Raw genomic sequence first — 26,719 nt, forward strand, 5'->3', positions numbered from 1 at the left:
TTCACTTGTGAGTGAGCGCACACAAGTTCCCCGGGCACGATCCTTCCATCTGTTTCCCCGGGGGAGCCCAGTTTTTCCACGATTAACCTCCCAGCCATGGGGCGGAGGGAAGTGGCAGGATGGAGGGAGTGGGGCGGGGAGAGGCGTTCTTGCGCGTTCAAAGGCACCAAAATTAGCTGCCGACGCTAAATGGGTTTACTTTCTTCGATTTTTAACAAACAAATGCAGGGGGATGCCTGCTCGGCCGACTGCCGCCCCGGCCCGGAGCCCTGGGCTCACTTCGCAGCCTGCTGCCGAGTTTCACACCGCAGTCCTGCTCAGCATCCGCCGAGCTTCGCCCCCTTGCCCAAGTCTGCAGATGGATGGATGCGGGGCGCAGGCTACCCCTGGTCGGGTTAACGCTGGCTCAGGCTAAAGCCCCAAAGCTCCCACCTCGCGCCTCCTGTTTATCTGCCCGCCCCCACCACCACTACCAAAGGACGTGCCCCTCTGGTAGTGTCGGGGCTCCCAGCCCAAGCGAGGGGGAGGACACCTCCCTATCCCCTCCTCCCCATCCCCGCCGCGGCTCGGGGTTTTACTGCAGCAGCCGGAGGTGACAGCGACGCCTTAGCCTCCTCCGTTGCTCTCAGAGCCCCGGCTTCCCCTGCATCCGGAAAGCGCCCCCTCCTGAGAGGCTGGTCCCTGGAGAAGTGCTAACGAGCTGCAGAAAACCAAATTTAAAAATGTAGAAGTCGTTGGGCTGCATTCCTCCGAGGACGAGCCTGATCGCCCAGGACAGAGAGTGGCAGCGTGTGGGAAGTTGGGACCGTAGAGCAAGGGGGGAGGGGAGTGGTGCAGCCGGCATTCTCTTCTGGACGGAATCGCTGGGAGCAGTGCGGTTGGACACAAGTTTGCGTGGGAGTGTTTTCCTTTTGTCAATAATTAATCACCGGAATCGGTCTGGCAGAATTGGAGTTTTAGCAATAGTGCAGAGGGCGGGGCCGAACACCTAACTCCAGGAGGCTCTGAGGCGCCCGGCGCAGTGGGAAGCTCGCAGCAGCTGGGGAGGAGCCAAAGCTTGGGTGCTCACCTAAGCCGCAGGGAGATACACCCAACCGGGAGGTAAGCATCTTCCAAAATATACGCTTGAACGCTAAAGTAGCTTTAGTAGGTTAGAATTCCTGTCTCTATAGGGGAAAAATTAATCCTAGTTTTAATGCAATTTATCAGTTTATTATTTAACTGCATTAAAATTTTAAGAATTGAATGGGTTTTTCCATTTGCCTTAGTAACACAGTTGCCTTTCTAACATAGTTAGAAACTAAGAGGTTTCACTCAACAGAAGCCAAACTTTATTCCCAAAACTTTCCCAGCCAAAAGAAGAGAAAATCACTTTGTGAATTACTTTCGTATTTATCTTTGTGTAGTTCAGTAACTATTCAGGGAAATATCTTTGGGGGTGCTGGATTTCATTATTAAATATTCTAGTTTTATGTTCTTATATAATACTTTTTGCCCCTAAAGCTACTTTAGGTGATAGTACACACAAGTCAACTGCCCAGAAAGTGAAGAATTTCCATCAAGGAATACATTTTAACATTTTCTCATGATTATTGAGCAGTATGTATTTTCTCAAGGATGCTTATGTGATCATTCATAAGTAACCAGACTTCCAAACCGCAGGAGAAGGGAATAGTTAACTTTGCCACGGGGGTGGGGATGTGAGGAATGGAAAGAAGAGGGTTTTAGATATGAGCAGAGAGGTTCTATGTCTGTTTCAACTAAAGTGACATTCAACTGGTTGGTAATTAACATAGATGAGTTCAGCCCCTGAGTCAATAAGGAATTTGAAGAATTGTTAAATGTAAATCTTAGCCCTAAAACTACAAATAAGTTCATCAGGGAAATTGGGAAAGTTGTTTTTCTAAAAGACATAGTGGTGTGGTTGTTCTTTTCAATTAATTAAGAAATATATGGTCATTTTGCCTGTGAACTTTTTAGATTACTGCATAAAACTAATGAGGTTTTAATAACTGGATTTTCACATTTTAATCATTCTTGTGCTTTCAAAAACAGGGATCATTTTGGTAACTTTCAATGGCTTTGATGGCTCTGTACATAGATTACTAGGGCAGTAATAATCTCTCATATGAAATGCACTGTCACCCTCATTATTCAAATATTTCTATTCAGTCATTTAATAACAATAAATTAAGAGTAGTTTGTCAAACCAAATGCATGAGCATTCTAGAATTTGACTGGATATAAAGTGAAAAGTCAACCAGGTCTCAACTTCAATCAGTTTTCTTAATCCACTGTTTAGAAATTTACAAAATTTACTTTTGTAAAAACTGTCCTTCATAATTCTGTATCTACTATGTCAGCATAAACTCTTTTACCATCAAGTATACAAAATACAACATTTGCATTAAAAATTATCCAAATGGAACTCAACTTCCAGAATGGTTGTATAAGGAGCTCCATGAACCCATTCCGTAGTAAAACAACCACTGGTGAAAATTACAGATAAACTAGTTAGTCTCTGGAAATTGTTCAGAGGAAATACAACAAATGAAGAAAACTTTACTCAAGACAAACTACTGCAATTCAGTAAGAACAGCAAGAGTGTGAGGCATTTCAGTCCCAACCCACTTCCCTAACCCCTTCCAGCTAGTGGGTGGTGCTCCATTCCAGGTGGCTGCAGCCAAGAACACAGGGCTCCCTCTCAACTTAGATCCTAGTCTAGGACTATGGTATAACCCTGGGAAAAGTAAGCAACAGGTCTCAGGCTCTTCCTCCAACTACCCCCATTCTTAAGGCATATGAAGAAAAATTCAACATCTAAAAGACAAATAAGCCATTCAAAAATGGGCAAGGGAATCGAAGAGACGTTTCTCCAAAGAAGATGTACAAACAGCCAATCAACACATGAAAATGTACTTACTAGCAGTAGTCATTAAGGAAATGAAGATCAAAAGTGTAAGATACATTTCACACCAACCAAAATGGCCCTAATAAAAAAGCCAGATAATAACACTTGTTGGAAAGGAGGTAGAGAAATTGGAATCATCTTACACTGGTAGTGGGAATATAAAATGGTGAGTTGCTGTGGCAGGGGCCCTGGGTGGTGGCTCAGTTGGTTACATGTCCAACTCAATTTCAGCTCAGGTCATGATCTCAGGGTCCTGGGATGGAGCCCCGAATAGGTCTCCAAGTCAGCAGGGAGTCTGCTATAGACTCTCTCCCTCTACCTCTGCCCCTCCCCCAAAAAAATAAATAAATCTTAAAAAAAAAAAGTTGAACACAGAGTTACCATATACCCCAGCCATCCCACTTCTAGCTCTATATCCAAGAGAACGAGAATGTATGTCTATGTACACAAATGTATGACTGGTACACAAATGTTCACACCAGCATTACTCACAATAGCCAAAAAGTGAGAACAATCTAGGTGGTCACTTACTGATAAATGGAGAGATAAAATGTCATACAGGGTAGAAAAATGGAATATTATTCAACAACAAAAAGGAAGGAAGTATTTACAGCAGGGATGAACCCTGAAAGATGATGCTAAGTGGAGGAAGAACATACATTGCACAGCTCCACGTATGTAACAGCCACCACAGGCAAACCTATAGAGACAGAAAAGGTTCAGTTGGGCAGCAATGGGGAGTGACTGCTAAAGGGTACAGGTGTCCTTCTGGGGTCATGAAAATGGTCTAAAATTGACTGGTGATGTTTATATCACCGTGAGTATACTAAAGACCATTGAATTGTGTACTTTAAATGGCTGATTTCTATCAATAGAGCTGGTTTTTAAAAATAAATTAGCCACGATATTAAAAAAAGATGGATTTAGAACTTGGAGTTCATGAATCCCCATATACCACTAGACTAATGGTTTACATGAGGCTTAAAAAAATTTTTTTTTAAAGATTTTATTTATTCATTTGTCAGAGACACAGAGAGAGAACACAAGCAGGAGTGTGAGAGGGAGAAGCAGGCTCCCCTGCCCCAAGCAAGGAGTCTGACATGGGACTCGATCCCAGAACCCTGGGACCATGACCCGAGCCGAAGGCAGACACTTCACCAACTGAGCCACCCAGGTGTCCCTACAAGAGGTTTTCCCCCAAGGGCCACATTGAAATATATGAAATATGGGGTGCCTGGGTGGCTCACTCGTTAAGCATCTGCCTTCAGCTCAGGGCGTGGTCCCAGCATTCTGGGATCGAGCCCCACATCAGGCTCCTCTGCTGGGAGCCTGCTTCTTCCTCTCCCACTCCCCCTGCTTGTGTTCCCTCTCTCGCTGGCTGTCTCTCTCTCTGTCAAATAAATAAATAAAATCTTTGAAATATATGAAATAATTAAGAGTGGCACAGGTGTTACATAGCTATGTGATTTGACATGTTACACACCCAGCCGAGCTGTCTTCTGTTTAGAAATAAGTCAAATGTAGGCACACAGGGTGGCTCAGTTGGTTAAGTGTCCGACTCTTGATTTCGGCTCAGGTCATGATCTCAGGGTCTTGAGATCAAGCCCCGAGTCAGGCTTGTGCTGGGCATGGAGCCTGCATAAGATTCTCTCTCCCTCTTCCTCTGTCCCCCCCAATGCCCACCCACCCCCACATAAACTCTCTCTCTCTCTCTCTCTCTCACCATAAATAAATAGGGAAAGTAGTCAAGTGTCATTACTGTAGTCTTATAGAGTTATAGAGAATTGGCTTGTAAATGCCCTATCTTTTTGGACTCACCAACTTGCTATATTAATTTAAGCCCAGTGAGACCAGTTGTTCCTCCCACTTCTAGATAACTCTTGTCCTTTATCAGTTCTTCGGGTCCGTTGCTGAAAGAGGTCACACTGAGTGAGAGAAGGAGGTTACTTAAATCTCAGCCAAAAGTGAACTTTGTCTGCCACTCAGATTAGCCCAGTTTCACTCCCACTAGACTGGCCCCAGAAGCAGGAGTCTTGGGGGAAGGGAAGAGCTGGAGCAGCCACTGTGGTCTTCAGAACACACCGACATGTCCTGCTGGAAAGCGTCTCCTGGGATTAGGACAGTCTCAAATACAAGAGAAGCTCTCAAAAAATTCAGAAATTCCTCTGGTCACCTTTATGTTTTGAGTTCCCATAAACTGCCTGATTCTGTACTAAGAACCATGGAATTGGATGATAGTGCTTTGTCCAGAAATAAGAATATAAAATTAGTGTGTCTCTGAGTTCCAGGTGCTGGTAAGCAGCACCTAAACTTGCTGCTAGAAACAGTTAGGAGTACACGGAGCCGAGCCATACCCTTAGCTTTAGGGATTCAGGTAAGTCTGCCTGCACCAGGAAAACTCAAGACTTTCTATTCTCAGCAGCACAGGCATATCCTTCCATGTGCATGTTTAGAAGAGCATAGCATGGTGATGAAAATGGGTTCCATGTGGCTTTTGACCATCAAAGCTTTTGTAAAGGTCCTATTGTCATATTTTATCCAATTAGAAGATTTATACAAAATAATTTTAAATGTCCAACCAGTTGTCTATAAATTAAATACATGTAAAAAAAACTTGATCACAGTTATTATTTATTAATATTGCTGTGATCGGGATTAATAATTCATTTATCCAACAGATATTTATTGCGCCCCTATCCTGTGTCAGAACAGCTCTAGGCCCTGAAGGAGTAATAAAATAAGCTCCTTTGAGGAGCTTCAATTCTGGAGGGAACATCAGCCATTTAAAGAATGATTAAAAAAATAATTATTATAATAAGTGAATACTTATTGGTGTATGACAGGAGAGAGGGGCTCTGGAGAAAAGCTAAGCAAGGAAGGAAATGAGGCACAGTTTTCAACTGTGGCATCAAGCGAGGAAGTAAAACGATGCAATTAGATGATGTAAAGATTGTGTACGAACCTGGCCACGTGTCTCTGAGATGGACCTTGAGGATTACTAGCTCCAGGCTAACTTCTCCCCTTGGGAGTCTTGGTTTCCCCTCACCTTTCCCCTTCCTTTCTGAGGAAAATATTAGTCTTAACACAGGCGCGAGGAAGACATAGCTTAATACCTGCTCCAAAGAAGTATGACCCAAATAAAACACCGCCTCACGATGACAAAATTCTTGTTGAGGGAAATCATTAGCCCGGGGTTTCGGTTTTCTTTTGCCTTTCCCTCTTGCTTTGCCCTGGATTCTTGTAGTCTGTCAGAGTGGTCAATAATTAAGAACTGCTTTCCCAGAGTTAGCATTGTTTTTGGAGTGAGAGGGTGGAGGAGAGGATGAGGGGAAGAAAAATTTCCAGGTCATCTTGGAAAGGTAAAGGGAGAACAGAGCTTTCAGAACTGGAGAACAGAGCATGGAATCCCACAGATCACCCGAAAAAGGAGGGGGAGAAGCAACTAGAGTCCCCGCTTTCCTGGACTGTCTCAGAATCAAGGCCCCCGTTTTAATAGACACCTGAGGACACATTATTCTAGGAAAAGACCATGGGTGTGGCCTCTCTCCTGGAATAGAGCTTTTAGAAAATGGCTTAACAGGGAGGAGGGACTTGATGTTTTTAGTCAAAAAAAGAGCATTTATTTCAGGCTTAGAGGAGAAGCATTTAAGCATGTTCAGAGTCCAGTTAGAAATAAGTCAAAAGACTCCCTGTTATATCGGGGTTATCATGGAGTATTAGAATTCTAATTCATTTATTCCACAGATGTTAACTGAACTGTCACCATGTGCCAGATCTGGGGGGAGGGGGGGAACAACAGAGAGGAAGACCTTGTTTCAAAGACCTTTCTTTGTAGAGGTTACATTATATGCCTTTCGTTACAAAATAGTTGCAGCACACAGTGATGAGGATAAGTGATGATGACCTGCCTGTCCTGACACCCCCATCCAGACTGGGTTAGAGCCTCCTTCCATGCCCCAGAATACCCTATGCTTCCCTGTCATAGCACTTGTCACGCTGTGTGGGGGCACTAGCGAAACTGTCCTTTGTCCTCTCTAGAAAGTGTCTAGAGGAGAGTGACCGTGTCAGTCTTAGTCATAGTTTACATCTCTAGTACATGGTTGTTGTTTTTTTTAATTGAAGATTTATTGATTTATTTGGGAGAGAGAGAGCGTGAGGGAGGAGCATGGGGTGGGGGAGGGAGAGAATCTCAAGCGTGCTCGCGGGCGCCCCTCTCTAGCACATGTTTGATGAATATTCGATTGGATGGATGGATGGATGGATGGATGGATGGATGGATGATTTGCCAGGTCAGGATCAAAGCTCCTTGCTTAGATAGGCAGTCTGACAGAGTGGTTAACAGGTGTGTACTCTGCTTTAGTTGTGAGACTCTGAGTCAGCTTTTAAATTTCCCAATGTCAGGGACCTGGGTGGCTCAGTCAGTTGAGCATCCAGTTCTTGATTTTGGCTCAGGTCATGATCTCAAGGTCCTGGGATCGAGCCCTTGCCTTGGGCTCTGCACTCAGCGGGGAGTCTGCTTCTCTTCCACTCTCTTTGTCCCCCCCTGCTTGCATTCTCTCTCTCTTTCTCAAATAAATAAATCTTTAACAAATAAATAAATTTCCCAATGTCTCAGTTTCCTCATTTGTGAAGCGGTTATAGGAATAGCACCTCCACTATAGAGTTATTAAGTGAAATACAGAAGGTAAACATATAAGGCGGTTAGCAAAGTTCTGGGACATAAGTTGTTCAATAAATACTATCTGCTAGTATTACCAACAGGGAACGGCAGTTTCCTGGGGGGCAGTTTGCTATTCAAATATTGCATCCTTGCCCTTTGAGCTGCATTATAAGTTCAGAAGATGTCAATTAGGAATTCCACGCTAAAGTTATCATTTTGAATTCAAGCTCTCTGAAAGGATTAAAAAGAGAATTTGGGAATTAATATAAGTAGGATATTGAACAAGAAAATTAAACGGACTAGAAAAAGAAAGAAGGAAACGAGCTCAAGACAGCATGTCCAAAGCACCTTTTCCGGAGCAATGACAGCCTCTACGGCTCACACCCAGACCTCCCCTTTAGACGGCCAAAGTACCAGCTCATCCCTGTCCTGGAACACACTCGGGCCTCATCAAATGTCGTGCCCCTTAGGCATCAATAAATGTTCACTGATGCAGAAGAAAGAAAAGTGAAAAGAAATTTATTTGAAGTTGAATCTTATCTAAACCTAAAAGTGTTATAGCATCTGTTTAATTTCTTTTGAAAATTGAATAATCCTCTTTTTGTGTGAGACTGTTGGTCAGAATTATCATAGTGGCTCCTCACAGGCAATTCCTTATTACCTTCTACATGAGACCAAACACCACCCTGTGATGAACATCTGGAAACCCAGCATCCTCACTGCTTCCCTCTACTTCTGGCAGACAGAATTCACATGGTCTATCTCCCCACTAGGGGGGAGTCTCATGGCTTTCATCTTCTCCCAAGGATAGTAAACTGCTTCCCCTTTACTAACTCATCAACTGGGAAGCCATTTTTAAGTAAAATTTGCTTAGAATCACTCCACTGATGGAAAAAACTAGGCCTAGAAAGAAGACATGACTGACCCCAATTCTTCGGTTACCAACTCTTTTTATTCCTCAAGGCTGTAGATACTTTCTCTACTCCACAAGGGAGATCTTGGTCCTTAAATTTTTAATAAGATGTTTTATTGCCTAAAATTTTAAACAAAGAAAAAAAAATCAATCAGGTTGGCCCAGTTCTGGTTTTGATGGGCAGGAAAATCAGGTTATAATTTAGGACAAAGGAGTTGTTCCACAGGTTTCCTCCATTTAGGAGAAAACAAACATTTGACACAAACACAAAAGAGGTAACATGGTACCCCTATGACCTTCGAGCGAATTCTTCCCCCTAGACTCACAGAAGTCACCATTTTACCCACTTACATCATATGTCTCTGAAGGGTTCAATAGAGTCACCTGAAAGGAATCTCTTAGGAGAAGAAATAAAATGCATGTAGGAAATAAGAGGAACAAATAATAATTGTGATAAAAGTTACCCTCTCTGAGCCCTTACTCAGACCAGGCACCATTAAGCCTCCTTTACCAACCAATGTTGTGCTGTATCATCTTCACAGAGACACAGAAATGATCATCTCTGTGTTACTGACAACATAACCCATGTTCCCAAACGTTAAACAGCATCCCGAACACCACACAGAAGCCAACTCCAGCTTGCCGATGTCAAAATCCACACTTTCATTACAGCCCCCAACATTTAATGAAGCAAATCATTCTCCAGTGGGATATTGAATTCTATTGTAGAACTAGGATCTCAGATTTGATGAAATCGTAGTAATTTCTTCTTAAAACCTTCGTGCTGATTGCTAGCAACCCTCAGAAGGTGTCTGCTTGAACAGTTTCCCTAATGGAAATCTCACTACTTCAACTAGGCAACCGCTCTCCCTTTAGATAGCTCTTATTATTTAAAGTTTTCCCTGAGATTCACCTCTGAAAACAATAAATTCCAAGCCTTCACCTCCGTGACCACCTGTACCACCATTTAAAACCTTCCAGATCTTTTAAGACCTCTAAGACACATTTCTCTCCTCAAATCTTCTCTCAACATTGCCCTTGAAAGCCTTCCAGACTTTTCTTTATTTAGCTTCCTTTGGATGTGCTCAACCTGCTGGAGTAACTACCTTTAACAGCTGGAAGAAGGGTGCTAATCAAAGCCAAGAGCCATAGCCCCCTTTTGTCCCCTGTGGCACAGGACTCCTATAAATATCTAAGAATACTGGCACTGGGGTCTGAATGTATCCTCCGCAGATCCATGTTGAATCTGAACCCCCAAAGAGATGGTATTAGGAGGTGGGGGCCTTCCGGAGGTACTTAGGTGATGAGGATGGAGCCCCCTCATGAATGGGATTCGTGTTCTTATAAAGGGGCTCCAGAGAGATCTCATGCCCCTCCCACCATGCGAGGACACAGTAGAAGGTGCTGGCTGTGCACCAGGAAGGGGGCCTTCACCAGAATGGTAGTGATGCCGGCACCTTGATCTTGGGCTTCTTAGTCTCTAGAACTGTAAGAAATAAATTACTATTGTTTACAAGCCACCCAGTTTGTGGTATTCTGTTATAACAGACCAAATGGACTGAGATAATTAGATCACCTATTTATTTGCCCAACATTTCACAACACTAATGGCTCATAATGATCTTAAGTCAAATTAAAGATTTTATATTTCCCCCAAAGTTTCACCACACTTGGAACTCTGCAATCTGTGAAGTCTTTTATAACTCCACCCTCTAACTTGGGCTTATCTACAAATTTGATCATGCGTAATTTCTATGATTTAATTCAGATGGACAAAAATGCTACCGTGGTCAGGACAAAATGCAGACCCGGGGGCCTCACCGCTAAAGACCCACCCCCCAACTTTATGATGCTTTACCGATTACGAAGCACTTTCACAAACATTTCATTTGATTCTTACAACTACCCTGTAAATCAGAGACTATTATCATTCTATGTGAGGACAAAAATTCAGAAAGACTATCTGACTTGCCCAATGTGACAGCTAATAAATGACAAAACAGGAAAAAGGCTTAGGACTTCTGTTTCCAGTGCTTTTTCAAAAACAGGTTTTTAAATACAGTGGATTAACGTAGTCTCTTTTTCCTTTTTCTCCCCACCATGGATATCAAAAGAGACTAATTAAAATAAAAAAACATTTTCAAAAAAAAAAAAAAACCCCACCACATTTTCTACAAACAAAATCTCACTTAAAAGCCACCATATAAAGCAGATTAAAAGCTGGCTGTTCTGATGGAAACGAGGTGCAGGACTCTTAGGCTCCGTCTCTGTCCCATTGGGGCATCCCCTCAACACTGCTGTAGACGGCAACGTGGCACCCCGGGGTCCTCCAAGCACATTCGGAAGTCACTAGCCAATGGCATGTTTTCAAACTGTAACTTTCTCTGCAAACAATTTTAAAAATATGGCCAACTTGTCATACCTTGTTTTTGTAATACATTCTAGAATTTTGTGGGAGATCTCCATTTAAGTGGCTTAATAATCTTTTACATGGAACAGAATTGTTTTGAAGTTTGAAGGCAACTTTGGGTTAATTCAAATTTTTATTTCACAGATGAAGAAAGAGCAACCCAGAGAAGCGAAGTAACCCACACAGGACCATTCCACAGGGGCGCAAGGACAAGAACCCAGATCTGGACCCTCCCAGGCAGGTAAACTCTGCCGAGGATATCATGGAGCCTCACTTTTAGAAATCCGACCCTTTTGATGACAAGATGACACCTTTAACAGCATGGAGCTTCTGGTTCTCACTTAAGCAACCAACAAACATTATACCTTTGATATTATAATGACATTTAAGATAATACAAAGGAATAAAATGTGGCAATTAGCTTTAGTAATGAGGCCTTGAAACAGCGGTTCTTAGCTTACAGACATCACAGGCTCCTTTGAAGTGTGTGCAGAAAAATGTTTATGCAAAATTTGCAAACATCTCAAGGGGTTTCTAGATGCACCCCACCACCAAGTGCTTGGCCTCCAGGTTCAGAACCTCTGGCCAAGCCCAGTACAAGTGCCAGGGTCAGGACTGCATAATGCCACCTCCTTTCGTATTTATGGGTCTGCTGGCTTCAGCGTCCCTCATCTTTTATTTAAACGGAGCAGCATCTTATCCTGGAAGACCTTTGGTACAGAGAGTAGTAAATGTTTTAATAAGTATTTAATTAACCAGATGGGACAAATTGAGAAATATGATAAAATGAAAACATTTTTCTTTCAAAAGTGTTAGCAGTGAAAGTGGGGATGATCTGTGCTTATAATAGGACATTTCTTTTCTTTCTTTTATTTTTAAGAAAGGAAGAAAAGGAAATAAAATGAAAAAAACCTAGATTACCACTCATTGTCTGACCACTTTGATGAAATCTATGGAAAATAGGAAAAAGAGTAGGGGTGGGGACAAAAAGAAATAGATTTATCTTCTAAATTGATTGTTTCTTAACCCTTCCCTTTGCCACAACGTTTTAAGAGGTTTCTGGTTCTGAAATGGTTGGCAAAAATCTCTTCATTTTAAAGCAGTTTGGGAAGCTCCGATATTACTTTAAAGTTATTGATAATGAGGCCTGATTTTACTAATTCAAAACACTCAGTGGACACTTAGCATTTGTACAGCACTGTCAGAGGAGGCAAATAGATAGACCACCTGGAGAGAAAGAATCCCAGGACCGAATCCCACTGTTGTTTCTGCTTGGGCTTTTGGCAATAAGCAAGGTGCAAAAAGCTAGCGAACTTCAGTTTCCTTATCTTTAAAATGAAGTGATATATTTCTTGTCTCCTTGATGACAGCCACACCAGAACTGAATAAACGTACCAAAGAAGAGTATCTCTAAAAGTGGCCTCTAATGGAATAACCGACGAAGTTCAGATGCCTTGTCTGAAAGATGAACTCATTCTCCTTTAATCTGTACCTGCTACTCGCAGCTGAGGCAATGATTAGTAGTAGTAATAGACTGTGCAGTGTGGAGTAACGTAGTGTATAAAACAGTCTGTAGGCATCATAAGAGTTAATATTCATTCAGCTCTTCCTATGTATTATCGTAAATACCTTACACTTTTTAATCTTGCCAGAAACCTTATGAATGAAGTTCTGTTATGATTTCCAATTCCCACTTGAGGAAACTGAGTCAGAGCGGTTGAGTAACTTGGCCAGGGTCAAACGCAAACATGATGCAGGCCCAGAGCACATCACTACTCACCACACACACCGTCTCTCGGCGAGAGTCTCACCCAGCTTCACGTGTGGTCACTGTGAGACTTTTGTCCTCAGTTTCTTCATCCTTAAAATAGAAGTCACTTAAGTTAAGCATGTAGCGATGCCTGCCACAGTGACACTTAATACATGTCATTTCTGTTCCCTGAACAGAATTTCACATTATAAAATTCTAGTGTTTTTAAGGAGATCTGAATTTGTTTTCTAGGGCTAGTATAACAAAGTCCTACAGCCTTGGTGGCTTAAAACCAGAGAAATGTATTCTCTGAAAGCTCTGGAGCCTGAAGTCAGAAATCGATGTGTTAGCTGGGCCACACTCCCTCCAAAGGCTATAGGGAAATTTTTCCTCTGCACCTCCCGTGCTGGGATTCATAACTTAATTACAGCTACAAAGACCCTTTTTCCAAATAAGGTCACATTCACAAGTTCCAAGATGTGGACATATCTCTTTGGGATCCACCATTCAACCTACTACAATATCTTAATTCAAATACGCCAATGTCTTGGGAGATTCCCTCAGGGATTCTTCACCAACAAGCTCACATTAATTCAAAGAGGGAAAAGAACATTTTCTCTCACCCTATTTAGGCCTACAGTTAAATTGGTTGTAAAATCTGCCGGCTGAAAATATTTTTCTTAATATACCCAGTTGCTATTAGCCTTCTCACATTTACTTGAAAATCAACAAAAGTCTTAAGAAACAAGCAATTGTTACCCAGTTAAAAGAACAAGCCTGGAGCGCAGCACTTGCCCGCTTTTCACTAGAATCATGCAAGGTAGCCATGCACTTGGGAACAGGTGAAAGAGAATGAAGCCAGCAACAATATGTCTACACTGTTGCCAGAAGAATGAGAAATCCACTTGGCTAAATTGCCAATGAGACCTTTTTCTTTTATTTATTTTTTTAAAGATTTTATTTATTTATCTGAGAGAGAGAGAACACAAGCAGGGGGAGTGGCAGGCAGAGGGAGACGGAGAAGCAGGCTCCCCGAAGAGCAGGTAGAGCCCCATGAGGGACTCGATCCCAGGACCCTGGGATCATGACCTGACCGGAAGGCAGTTGCTTAACCAACTGCGCCACCCAGGTGCCCAACTTTTTTCTTTTAGTATATCATTTAAGTAACTCAATTTTAAGTACAAGATCCTAAGATTGAGAGTAATTTAATTGCCTAAAAGCAACAACATGTTTTGACATAACTCTGTAAACACCTGTCTTTCCTTTCTCCCCTCCTCTTCTCCCTCTATTCCCTACGCCAGAAACTAGCTGACCTAGAATGCCAACCAACCCAGTAGGGAAATGCCCCCTGATCTGCGGGTTGGCAGAGAAAATACCTCAACAAAGCTATGTCCATCTCCGTGACTCTTGGAGTCAGCCTAGATTTCCACTCATTTGCCTGAAAGCAGAAATAACTGAGACACTGAAGCAGCTCAGTTGAGGGCAGTGAAAAAGCAACAGACTATATTACTACTGTCACAAAACTCATGCCTGTGGGAGTTCAGCGCTCCTGGGCACCAAGATAAGAAAAACACTGAACTCATCAACAGAAGCATTCCAAACAGTGTAATAAGAAGTAAAAAATAAACCAGAAGAATGAGGAGGAGGAGGAAGGACAGAAAACAAACAAAAACAAAAAAGTTTTATGAGCAAATATTCGATGTTATCCAAAAAATAAATTTGCAAAGAGAACTACTGTTAGAACATACTATGGGAAGGGTCTTGGTTGACCAGCTGCCTATCAAACAGATTTCCCTTGACAGGACTCCGGCAGCAAGTGCTCAGCAGGTACGATTATGATAAATCAGTGTTGCTGCAACTCACTTTCTTCGGCGTCAAATTGTTTCTTAGAAATAAGTTTTCTGTTTCTGGAGACACATCAGATATAATGACGATAGACAGGATGAGATAAAGCTTAATTTTTCATGGTCAGACTTCTAGCTCCTAAGAAAACAGAGTCCTTAGAAACAAACAGTAAGCATGTAGTTCCCTTATCAAATTGTGGGTTTGACGGTCAAGAGCTGGGGAAGAAAAGACAAAGGCAGAACTGTTAGGATGTGCATGGACTACAGTTGCTTGGAAAGGGCATTGAAACGACAGTAGAAAAGTTTCAGCCAAACAGTTTAACCACTTTTCCGCTCTTACTCCCTTTTAAGTGCTCTGGGTACTGGGGTCTTATAAGCCCCATATTTCACATTACTGTCAAAAACGAATAAGCATATCATAGAATTTACGATTCCCACAAGGACTGCATTCTGTATACTGAATTTCACTAATGCCAAGAATACACGTAAACATGTCATCCCTCCTCTCAGAAGGTTCTTTGTAGTTTGGAAGTTCCCAATTTTCCTCTTGTATCCTAGAAGTCAGGAAGAAGGGAACTCCCTGGGACCTCAGAATCATTATTTGAAAACGTTTGGGGTTATTTGCTTTCTCAGCTTTGGATGGTACAGCTACGTGATTTTGCTCAGCTAGTCACGCCCCACTACAAATTGAGAATCTCAATGACTTTTAATGACAAAAAATATACATTGTTCAGACTGCTTAATTTTTTTTAAAGATTTTATTTATTTATTTGAGAGAGAGAGAGAGAGAGAGAGAGCAAGCATGAGCAGGGGGGAGGGGAAAAAGAAGAGGGAGAAGCAGACTCCACAATGAGCAGAGAGACCGACGCAAAGCTCGATACTAGGACCCTGAGATTATGACCTGAAACGAAGGTAGATGCTTAACCGACTGGGCTACCCAGATGCCCCTGTTCATACTGTTTTAAAGTGTATTTTTACATTTCAGTCCTCTATAATGTTTAGAGTTATTCATTGACATTTGAAATTTTTAATTGCAGTAAGATCCACTACATATAACATAAAAATTTGCTATCTTAACCATTTTTAAATGTATAGTTCAATAGTGTTAGATATATTCACATTGCTGTGCAACGGGTTTCTGGAATGTTTTCATCTTGCAAAACTGAAACTCCATACCCATCGAACAACTCCCAACTTCCGCCTTCCCCCAGCTCCCGGTAAAACCACCATTCTACTTTGTTTCTATGAGTTTGACTACTCTGGATATCTCCCGTAAGTGAAGTCATACAGCATTTGTCTTTTTGTAACTGGCTTATTTCACTGGGCATAGTGTCCTCGAGTTTCATCCATGTTGTAGCATGTGTCAGAACTTCCTTCCTTTTCAGGGATGAATAATATTCTATTCTATGTATATACTGTATTTTATTCAGCCATTTTCACTCATCTGCCGGTGGACATTTGAGTTGCTTCCACTTTTTGGGTATTGTGAATAATGCTGCTTTAACAGGTGTGTACATTCAATGATTTTTTAAAAATTATTTATAATGACTTTTAGGCTACCATTAGTGCTGCAACTCTGTTTATGTTTTACCTCTAAAAACAACTTGGCAGACCTTGAGAACGGTATCTTCAGAAGGAAAAGTCCACCCAGAAGTGATACTCTTTCCTCTGTCCTTCATTATAGGATAACACGGTTTCTTCTTCTTTAATAAAAACAGTAATAAAGAGGTTCATCCTAAGAAATGACAGTCTGGTTAAAAGCTTGGCTCAGAATCCCTACTCTCCACTCCAGTTTTGGCAGAAATAAACAGGGGTACTTGCTCTTTTTCTATATGAGTAAACAAAAGGATACCAGGAAAAACACAAGATACAAGATCCTGCTTGTTACAAATTTCTCTTCCTATTCATAACTTCTACTCAACACTGATGTACTTACTGCTGTTTTTTAGCTTCAAAATATTTATCTTCTTTTTGATAGCTACACAACCTAGAGACTGATCTAATGCGAACTTCATATTTCTTAAACCACTATGAAATTTTCTGTTAAAGTCAAATTCTACATTTTCTTCCCCAGGCAGAAGTCCTTAATTCTTAAATCCCTCTGGAATCTGTCAGAAGATGCCAAACGACAAGGATTACTTTGAAATTACAGTTATTCAACACGCGCCATGTTGCCCAGTGGTCTCAGTTGGTAGTTGGGCTGGAAATACATGTTTTCTCTTGTTCTGTTTTTGTTGGTGTCAATGGCAGTTGGAGGCAATAAGGTCGGTTCAGATGGCCACAAAAACCTTGCTCTTGCATACAGTTCAAACCAACATTGAACCAACAACAACTCGGCTAAATTGTTGCTGAGACTTTTTCTTTTTAGTACATTATTTCAGTAGCTCACTTCTAAGTACAGGATTAGACAATTTAGAGTAACTTAGTTGCCCAAAGCAGTAACATGCCTCGACTTACGATTGTTTGTTTCTTCCTCTCCAAGGAGCCTAGAATTATTCAAATCCATCACTTCCGGTCTGACTTCTAATATTCACCCTGGTATCAGCATGAGGCATTGGTTGCAAAAGGATGGCTGGAGAGTATTCTAAGATGGAAAGGAAATTCACTGGAAAATGTTGAGCAAGGACAGAGCTTTCTGTGAGGCACAGAAAACACTGCAGTCCTCCACAGAAAACTTAGAGCAAGATATCTGGAAAGTGGGAAACCCATAAACTGCTATTATGCCAGATTGTTACATAGACACAATATGAGGTTTTGCCATTAATCATAGGAACTTTGTATCTTTGTGAATCAAACCGTGTTCACATAAAGCAGCAGCTTGCAATGAGGTCCCCAAGACGAGAACTATTACATAAGGTTGTGCAGGGCACAGCCCACACAATGGTATGTGGTCGCCCTGCCCAAGACACATTTGAAAACATGCTTAGAGATTGCAACGCCCTTCAAGTCGTGGTTTGTGGTAATCACTATATACGTGTGTTTCATTTTTTCAAAAACATTACTAGACAATTCAACTAGCAAACACAAATTAGGTTGAGGTTTTTTTTCCCTATAAAAAATACACAACACTCCATTAGAGGTAACCGTTATTTCACAAAGACTCTTTGACTCTATAACTTAGGGAAAATCTTGCAGATAGTTTAAAGTTGCACCAATCCACAAGAAACAACAACAAACACTACTAGGACCATGACTATGACTTCTAACGAGCTCACAACCTACCCCTACGTTGCCTACCGCATCACTGAGACAGACTTAGAGGCAATTATGCTTGTCTTCATTTTACGCAGAGAGGCTGGGACCCAGAAGATTTTGGAACTTGTTCAGGGACAGAAGCAAAATGAATGAATGAATAAGTGAATACAGAAGAGTAAAGCTACAACACAGTTCAGGTCCTGGGATTTTTCTCTATTAGAACAAATTTTCTACCCACCAATCTTAAATAATTACTCACCTGGAGTAAGCACTTGTGAAAGCCATTTTAATGGGCTTTAAAACTACTTCACAAGTGTTGGGGTTTTTTTTTTTTTTTTACCAGCTTCTTTCCTTCCTACAAAAAGACACATTGTACTGAATTTGCAAAAAAACGATCTGCCTAAAACTCATTGCCTGGAAGCAGACAGTGAGAATTCATAAGTACCTTTTATGTAGCCCCCTGTGCTACGGAAATATTAAATAAGTACAAGTGTGGTCCCTGCCCTCACCCCACTTACAGTTCAGTCAGTCAGCCAACCAGCCAGCCAACCAGCTCACCAGCCAACAAGAATCCCACATTCCAGGCACTGGGGATAAAGAAGATGACGGGGGCATATTTCCATTCTCAAAGACCTCACAGTATAGTGGAGAAACAGACTATATACATGGCCATTTATAATATGGTGTAGGTGCTGAAATGTTGCTCCAATTAAAACACAGAAAAGAAAGCAATATATTTTCCTCAGGAAGGGTAGTTTCCTGACAATGTTTCATAGAAGAGAAAATAGAGGAGCTAGGTCTTGGAAGTAAACAGGATTTTATCTAGAAGAGAAAGGGCACAAGAACATTTCTAGAAAAAAAAAAAAAAGAAAAGATCAATAAAAGCATGGAAGCTTAAGAGTGAATGGAANNCAGCAGGACAGTTCAGAGATGCTGCTGGAGAGGTAGAAAAACGAAATCGTGAAGGGCCTTAAAGGAATATTTCATATCATAGGAAATGGAGAGCCACTGAAGGGCTTCAAGCAGAGAAATTAATCTGTGATTTTAGAAAGGTAAGCCCAGCATCAGGAGGGAAGATTGTTAAGGTGAAAATGAAATAAGATGGTAGGCTATTTCATTAGTCCAAGCAAGAGATGGAGAGAATCCATAGTGCTGCCCCGTAAAATTTCCTGCCATGATGGAAATTCTATATCCATGCTGTCCAATATGGTAGCCATGAGCTACATGTGGCTACTGAGCACTAAATATAAAAAATAAATTAAAAATAAATTTTAAAAAATAAATTAAGAAAATAAAAATAAATTAAATTGCCCCATGTGACTAGTGGCTGCCATATTGGACAGTGCAGAGTCATCTTAGAGAAGCCTTAAAGCAGGGTGTTTCCAACTGCAGGTTATAATTGGTGTAGCTCACGGTTGGGATATTTTTTAATCACCAAAGAGAATAACATAGAGTGCAGTAGAATTAAGTCAAATCAAAAAGAACGGAATAGAAAAGAAAGTAGCATGCACTATAGAGTAATACTGTGAGAGATGTTTGTTTCAGTTATGGAGCTGTTTGTGTGTGTGTGTGTGTGTGTGTGTGTGTGTGTGTGTGTACTCCAGATCACAGTGCAAAACGTACTTTCCCTCTCCTCTCTATTCTGTTTAAAAATATTTGAAAGCCGTTCCTTTATGAAAAGGTATTATTTAACTATGTTCAGAGTTATTAGCAAGACATTCCCAGAAGAGCAGAGTTTAGTTCATTGGAGTTTAGAATAGGGATAACTTTGGACCAAGAGTTTCCTAATTATGATTTTGCCTTCAAAAAATTAATAGACTTTATTGTTTAGAAGAACTTTAGACTTACAGAAAAATTGAGCAGATAGTACAGAGAGTTCCCACATACCCTGAACCCAGTTTCTCCTATTAAGATCTTACATTAGTGTGACATGTGTTACAATTAATGAGTCAATGTTGATATGCTATTAAGTAAAGCCAATACTTCACTCATATTTCCTTAGCTTTTACCTACTATCCTTTTTTTCTATTCCAGGATTCCATCCAGGATAACACATTACACCTAGTTGCCATGTTTCCATAGGCTCCTTTGAGTTTTTCACACTTTGCTTGCTTCTGATGACCTTGAGAGTTTTAAGGAGTACTGATTAGGCATTTTGCGGATGCCACTCTGTTGGAATTTTGTCTGATGCCTTTTTCTCATGATTACACTGAGGTTTTGGGTTATTTGGGGGAAGACCACAGAGGTAAAGTGCCATTTTCATGCCATCATATAATGGATACCTGCCGTCAACATTATTTATCACTATTGATCTTGTCCTTGGTCCATTGGCTGATCAGTCTTCTCCACTCTAAATTTACTTTTTTATCCCCCCCTGTCAAACAGTACTTTGGGAGGAAATCACTCTGCTCCTTTTAAAAATGACTTACTTAGGGACACCTGGGTGGCTCAGTCAGTTAAGCGTCTGCCTTCAGCAAAGGTCATGATCCAGGGTCTTGGGATCGAGCTTAAGGAAGAAAGGTCTCCTTGCTCAGCGGGGAGCCTGCTTCTCCCTCTGCCTGCTGCTCCCTCTGCTTGTGCTCTCTCTCTCTCTCTCTCTGTCTCTGACAAATAAATAAAATCTTTAAAAAAATAAGTAAAAATAAATTACTTAATTAAAGGGAGGTTTGAACTTGAGTAAATCATATTGAGTTCTTTCCAAAGAAAGCTACTTCTGAGTACAGACAGTCTCTTTTTAGATACAGCACCTCTCTCCGCAGCAGGCAGGACACTTTTTTACATCTCAGATTTTCAGGTTCCAAATATGAAGCGCACACACACACACACACACACACACCAAAACTGAGTGACTGACGCAAAGTTCCAAAATAAGTCAGAAAGGAATTAACCCAAAATCAATGGCAGATCCTTCTGACTTTTCTCCTCAGGCCCAGATTCTGACGTTTCAGAAATAAATTTAACCCAAAATGTGTTAGGGTTTTTTATAAGAGGGAAGATTCATTTTTAGCTAGTGTTTAGAAAGGGAGATCCCACACTGAGAAAATCCAGTAATTTGGAGAACCTTCTTTAGGTGGAGGAGGGCTGCAAGATCAGGGCTCTGCGATGTCCGCAAGGTCACTGCCAAACCACCTGTTACTTCCCCCTCATTGCAGTTGCCTAACCTCCTGCCATTCCTGTTCTCATGGACAGAAAACAATAACGGAGAACTTCCTGAGCAAGCCCAGCCTCTCCTTTCGTTCCTTCCCTGCACGTTCCCTTTACAATGCTCTCGTTTCATGACTCACACATATGGGTTCATGGGAACACGTGGGCCTTTCTTGTTGCTGTGTGTATTCTTTCTTGTCTATACAGGCCAGAGCAAAGTCCTGCCCCTGAGTAATGTGGGTCATAAGTCCCAGGTCCTCTCTGTTCATTCTGGGAGAAGAGGTGACACTTGATCTCCTTCCTCAGGGTACATAAATCTAGTGAGGGGAAAAAAAAATCATCACCCATTGATCAAAGGGCAGTGACATTCAGAAATAAAAAAAATAGTTACTTACTCTCCAATCAGTTATAAGATAACTTCCTAGGGACTTCCAAGCCCTTACTATTTCCCCTGCCCCAGGGTCCCTGTTCATTCGCAGGATTGTCTCTTCCCCTGGTTCCCAGGACTCTAATAATCCTTCTCCTTCTTCCTCCCCTTGGTAAAACTCTGCTTTACCAAGTTGGGTAAAGCCATGGGTAAAGCTATTTATCACAGTTTCTCTAATAATAATAACAAAACTATTCTTTTGCACATCATAGCTTGGGTAAAGCCATGCTAAGATGTGTATACTAATAAGAACCTTAATTTTTGCCAGTTCCCAGTAACATTTGCAATAAATAAGCATCCTTATTTGATCAGAGGAGATCCTCATTTGGTCAGAGGAGCATCTGAACTGTGGGAATTCAGGGAAGAGTCTTGAGTAAGAGAAGAGTAGAGTCTGGGGAAACAGAGGTTGGGCCGAGGTCTTCCAGATACCCTACACACCTGAGCCATTGTCCTTGCTCAACTTTGAGTCTTCTAAGACTGCAGAAAACCTTCACTGGAATTTTCACTTCATTCATCCAATGTCAATTGCCAAGACACAGGGTGCTCCCCACCTGGTTTAGTCACTTCAATTTGGTTTGACAAACCAATTTAAACGTCAACCAATTTAATAACAATTTGATGTTAGCCCCATAGACTGGGCCCTTTTCTTTAAAATGAAAGATGTGGTCTAGGGGATCTCTATGGTCCATCCAGTCATTAACATTCTAAATTTCACTTTAGCTACCTAATACATGCGGTAAATATTATCTCTAATGTATATTGGTGGAATATACTCAGCTGAATTATAATCCTCAAGGCAATGATGACTGTTTCTGTCACCATGGAATCTCTAGTTCCTGGTGTAATTACCAGCTTGTCAATAATTATTTCAGTAAATAAAAGGGAGGGAGGGGGGGAAGAAGGGACGGCTTTCTCCAGTTAGATTCTATCTTCCTGTCTATGTGCTTCCTCCATAGGCAAATCCCTTGAATTGATGCTTTGCATTTCTGCTAATTCTTCCAGCAACCCTAAACAGTAAGGATTATTGTCTCCATTTTACAGGTGAGGAAATTGAGACCCAGGACAATTAAGTACCTGGACCAACGTCACACAACCAGTGTGTGGAGTCAGGATTTGATCCAACACCTATCTTTATTCCCAAACCCATACTCTGCATCATGCAAACACAATAAAGGCACTTTCCAAACTATAAATGATCCTTTGAAAATATAAATTGTTTTGTTATTACTATTAGAGAAACTCTGATAAATCAAATCCATTAGGCACCTTAGAATGTGGTCCCACAGTAGTCCTCATGTTTTTAAAACAATGGCCCAGAGAAAGCCTTTCCTTAGGCTTCACAATCCATTCCTCCAGGTAACACTGCTGCCCTTTGCTTCACCCCCTACTTCTTACATACAGCTTCACTTGTTTTGTGTCCCACAGAGGCTCCCAGTCCTCCCAGTTCACCCAGGGGGGTACCCATCACTCAGCTTCAGCTGTCAGTCATACCCACGTAGGCCTGGAGACATATCACTATCTGCTTAAGTAATGCTGTCCAAAAGCACAGCCTCCTTAAAGATCTAGGAAGCTTTTACAAATCATCAAGTTTAGAGGGAAGTTTTTTTTTTAAAGGCAACAAACTACTGCCTCCCTCATTTCCATATATGGAAATCATCTTTCGAAAGCACACAACTGAAAACAAGGAGATTTGTTGTGTGCTGGAGTGAAGTTACCATTTTAAGTCCTTTGTTTGGCTTTGTCGGGATAGGGCATTAGGTCTTTAAGGAACTGGGCAAACAAATTCCACATTTCATTATGAGAAATTAAGACTTTAAGATGTTTGCTCTCGTCCAGTTCTAAGTTACCTATGGGTAATTCATTCCATGCATTTCTGCCATTTTGTTTCTCCAAATTCAGCCTATTCTCCTAGCTTCCCTCTTAGCAACTTTCCACGTCCTTTCCCCCGTGTGGTGCTCATTCCTGACCCCTCATCCACTGCGCGTTTGTTACATGGTCCAGCGTGCTGCCTATAAGAGTGTCTCCCACCTACAGCGCCATTTAGCGGACAGATTCCTTCTGAAGCCATTACTGTTCGGAAGAAATCACACAGTAGTACTCAAAATGCATTTGTTAGTGAATGAGGGAATTCTGCCCACATTACTCATCTTAAAGAGGTGTTTTTTGTTTTTTGTTTTAAATCTTGGATGTGGTCCCATAGGAAATTTAAAAATGGGCTCAAAAGGAAGTAGAAATATATTACCTAAGCAAATCTAGAAGCTAAATACAGTGTTAGTCTAACAATAGATAGTAACAGATGGTTTTCCAATAATAACCAACTCACTCTTCTCACCTTTTCTTTTTTTAAGTTTTATAAAATGTTATCCCATTTTATTCTGTAAAAATGCACGTAGATTCTAGAATGTACTGTAATTCTATTTCTTTTTTTCCTCAACTGCGTTAGTAATTCTTTTTTACTAAAGTGTAGTTGACCTACAACATTGTGTTAGTTTCGGGTGTACGACACAGAGCTTCACTCACCAGCGCTCCGCACAAGTGTAGCCGCCCTACAAAGTTACTACGGTTACCACTGACTATAGTTCTTACGCTGTACTTTTCTTCCCTGTGACTAATTTTATATAGTTACCTTTCCACCTAAGAAACAATAAATAAACTATCTTTAAAATTGCTTTTCATCAATAAGGGAAAAGAGAATCAAATGCCTTTTATTGACTTGAGTCAATAAAGTGAGATGTGGCGGTACAAGCACTTTTGCATGTCCGAGCTGGCTCCTGAGAACGCTGGGAGGTGACGCTGGGGCCTGGGAAAACCGGCAAGGAAAGACAAACTTTTAAAATCTTGATTCTTTAAATTGTTAGCAGTATACAACCAAAGCCTTACCAGGTACCCACCTCTGGCGTAATGCACGTCGGTGTGCTTCAGGTCTATTGTTTGTCTGTTCGATTGATTGGTTTTTACGGTTGAAAACAATGGACATTGACTGTCTCATGGTTTCTGTGGCTCAGGAATCTGGGCACAACTTAGCTGCATGCCTCTGGCTCACGGTCTCTCACAAGACTGCAGTCAAGGTGGCCATCGGCGCGCTCAAGCAAGAAATTTAATTTTAGAAGAGAAAGCTATACTTCACATTGGGGTAAAGACTACTAAAAAATTTTTTTTTTAAATAGAAGAGAAAGCTATGGCCAGGCAATTAATTTTGAGTATTTTTAAAAGCTAAAATGTATAGAGAAAAAATCAATGATATTTCTAAATGAGTAATTTATCTCATTTATAAAAGTGAAAAGAGTATTAAGAATATTTTAAGCAGATTTTCGGTAGGAGGTCGATTCTGAATGAGTAATGCCCATGGGACAGTGAGGTATAGATTTTCTGAAATGACTGGCTTTGAAAATCATTTAAACTTGTCTTCAGAATGCAGAGAAGGCCTCGTGTCCATATGAGCTTAACGCCTTATTCTCTCAAACCACAGCCCCCTTCACTCACAGGATAAAGACAAAATATTTAGCTTATGCAAGTAGGCATAACTGCAGTGCTTGGCCTAACTCTGGCCATTCCCTTCTCTTCAGTTTTCTCCTATTCCCACTCTCCATCCCCAGATGTCTATGGCTCCATTCCCTGAGCCCCGCAAACATCTATCAAACCTCTTCCCACCTCTAACTTTTGTACGAACATAAGTTGATCCCTCTCTTGGCCATTCTCCCCACCTGACTACCCATTTTATCTGTATGACTTATAGGCATCCCTCGGATCTTGTCTCAAGCATCTCTTTCTCCAAGACTTGCTGAGACTGGATCAGGTTTCCCACAGCCTCTTATACATTACTCTTTTCACTAAGGGCATAATGTAGTTGATAATTACATATTTGTGTATATCATTTGATTGCTACCTGTCTCTTCAATGGGACCAAACTTCCTAAGGGGAGGGTTTGTGCCTGTCTGAGCCATTGTTGTCCCACCTTTGCCTAGTACAGCCTGGACATGACACCTGATGAATGTTTTCTCACACTCCCAAACAATTACCCAGTGCCACCCTGAACCCTATCTAGGTAATGAAGAGGAAGCAAATATGGGCAGCCGTGAATGAGATTTTTAACAATTAAGTTTGAAATATACAGTTGTCTAGTAGGACAACCTAAAAGCTCAAAGAGTGATACCTCCTAATTTTCTCCATTTTGGCCTATCAGTGGAAGATGTTGGTGGCTTGGATAATATGCTCCCTGAAATGACCGCTTCGGTCATTCATTTCCTCTGAGACCTAACTCTACTGGCCTTTGCTCTTTCTCTGCATCCAGAGCTAGGAATGAAAAAGAATGTTGGAAGTGACTTCTTATCAAGGTCCAGCTACCAGGACAAGGCATTTCCAGCCAATATTTAATTGCCCCTCTGGCTTCTAGGACAGATGGGAGGCTGACTTTTCTTTTCATAAGAAAGCACGAGGACTTCAGTTTGTGTCACCTACTTATTTGGATTATCCTGGCCATTATTACAGATAGTCGTAACCTGGTAACACAAAGACTTTCCATTTTAAGTTCTTGTGGAAATTACCCTTATCAGAAAGAGTTACTTATCAAAGCCAAGCTGTTGAAAGTCAACAATAGCTAACCATATCCTACCGAGGTTGGGGCTATGAGTGATCTATAATTATTTTTTTTTAAGTTGGTTACTCATTATTCATTTACTTGTTCATTCAGCGCATATTTACTTATGACCATCTTTGTGCCGGCCTTTAGGATCATGAAAGTCTCCCCATAGCCTGAAGAGTCCATAGTCTTATGGAGCAAAAACATCTTATTTTTACTCAAAGATAACCAAACGAAAGACAGACTTTTAGGTCAGAAGATAGAAATGATCTTTAAAAACTTGAACTGTGATTTGAATAGTAAACGTAATCAAAGTGGACTTAGATGATGTGGCACCATTATATTCTTAGGAGTAAGCAGAAGAGGCAGAAAGGTTGGCTTGTATTCCCATAGTGTCTATGAAAGTTCACAGAATCTTCCCAAGAATCTTTTTAAGAAATAATAGATGCCCGTCTTTTTAGGAAGTTTTACATGCATGTGGTTGTGTGATTCTATCTGGGGGCCAACAAAACATTTTTATATGGTTTTCACAAGTTCTCTACCCAAAAACCAAATGATCACCCAACTTTGGGCTTCCCATTTGTTTTGAAGGTCCCCAAGACCACCCACATATTCAGTGACTCACCAGAAAGACTCACAGAACTCAATATGTATTTACACTCACAGCTAAGGACTATTACAGTGAAGGGTGTACAACAGGCTCAGCAAGCAAGAAAGATACAGGCAGCATTGGAAAAAATCCATTTACACGCTTCCGTTGCTCTCTGCCTTCCATGAGTAGACAGACCAAGTGCGCTTCTTTCTCCATTAGCAAAAAGTGCTACACACAATATTTCTGCCCAGAAAAGCTCCTTAGAGACTCAGCACCAGGGTGTTTATTGGGGCT

At 41.2% G+C, this 26,719-nt stretch overlaps 1 protein-coding gene across 1 annotated transcript in view; it reads left to right on the plus strand.

The window, feature by feature from the left end:
- Window positions 1-434: 434 nt before the first annotated feature.
- The window catches only part of SPTSSB (serine palmitoyltransferase small subunit B), a 28,469-nt gene continuing 2,184 nt past the window's right edge, over window positions 435-26,719 (plus strand). Inside the window, exons 1-2 of the mRNA XM_008706438.2 lie at window positions 435-1,101; window positions 11,039-11,135. The gene's annotated coding sequence lies outside the window, so the exon portion shown is untranslated. The remainder of the gene's footprint in view (window positions 1,102-11,038; window positions 11,136-26,719) is intronic.

The sequence above is a fragment of the Ursus maritimus genome, unplaced genomic scaffold (assembly GCF_017311325.1).
Source record: "Ursus maritimus isolate PB19 unplaced genomic scaffold, ASM1731132v1 scaffold_20, whole genome shotgun sequence".
Lineage (NCBI taxonomy): Eukaryota > Metazoa > Chordata > Mammalia > Carnivora > Ursidae > Ursus > Ursus maritimus.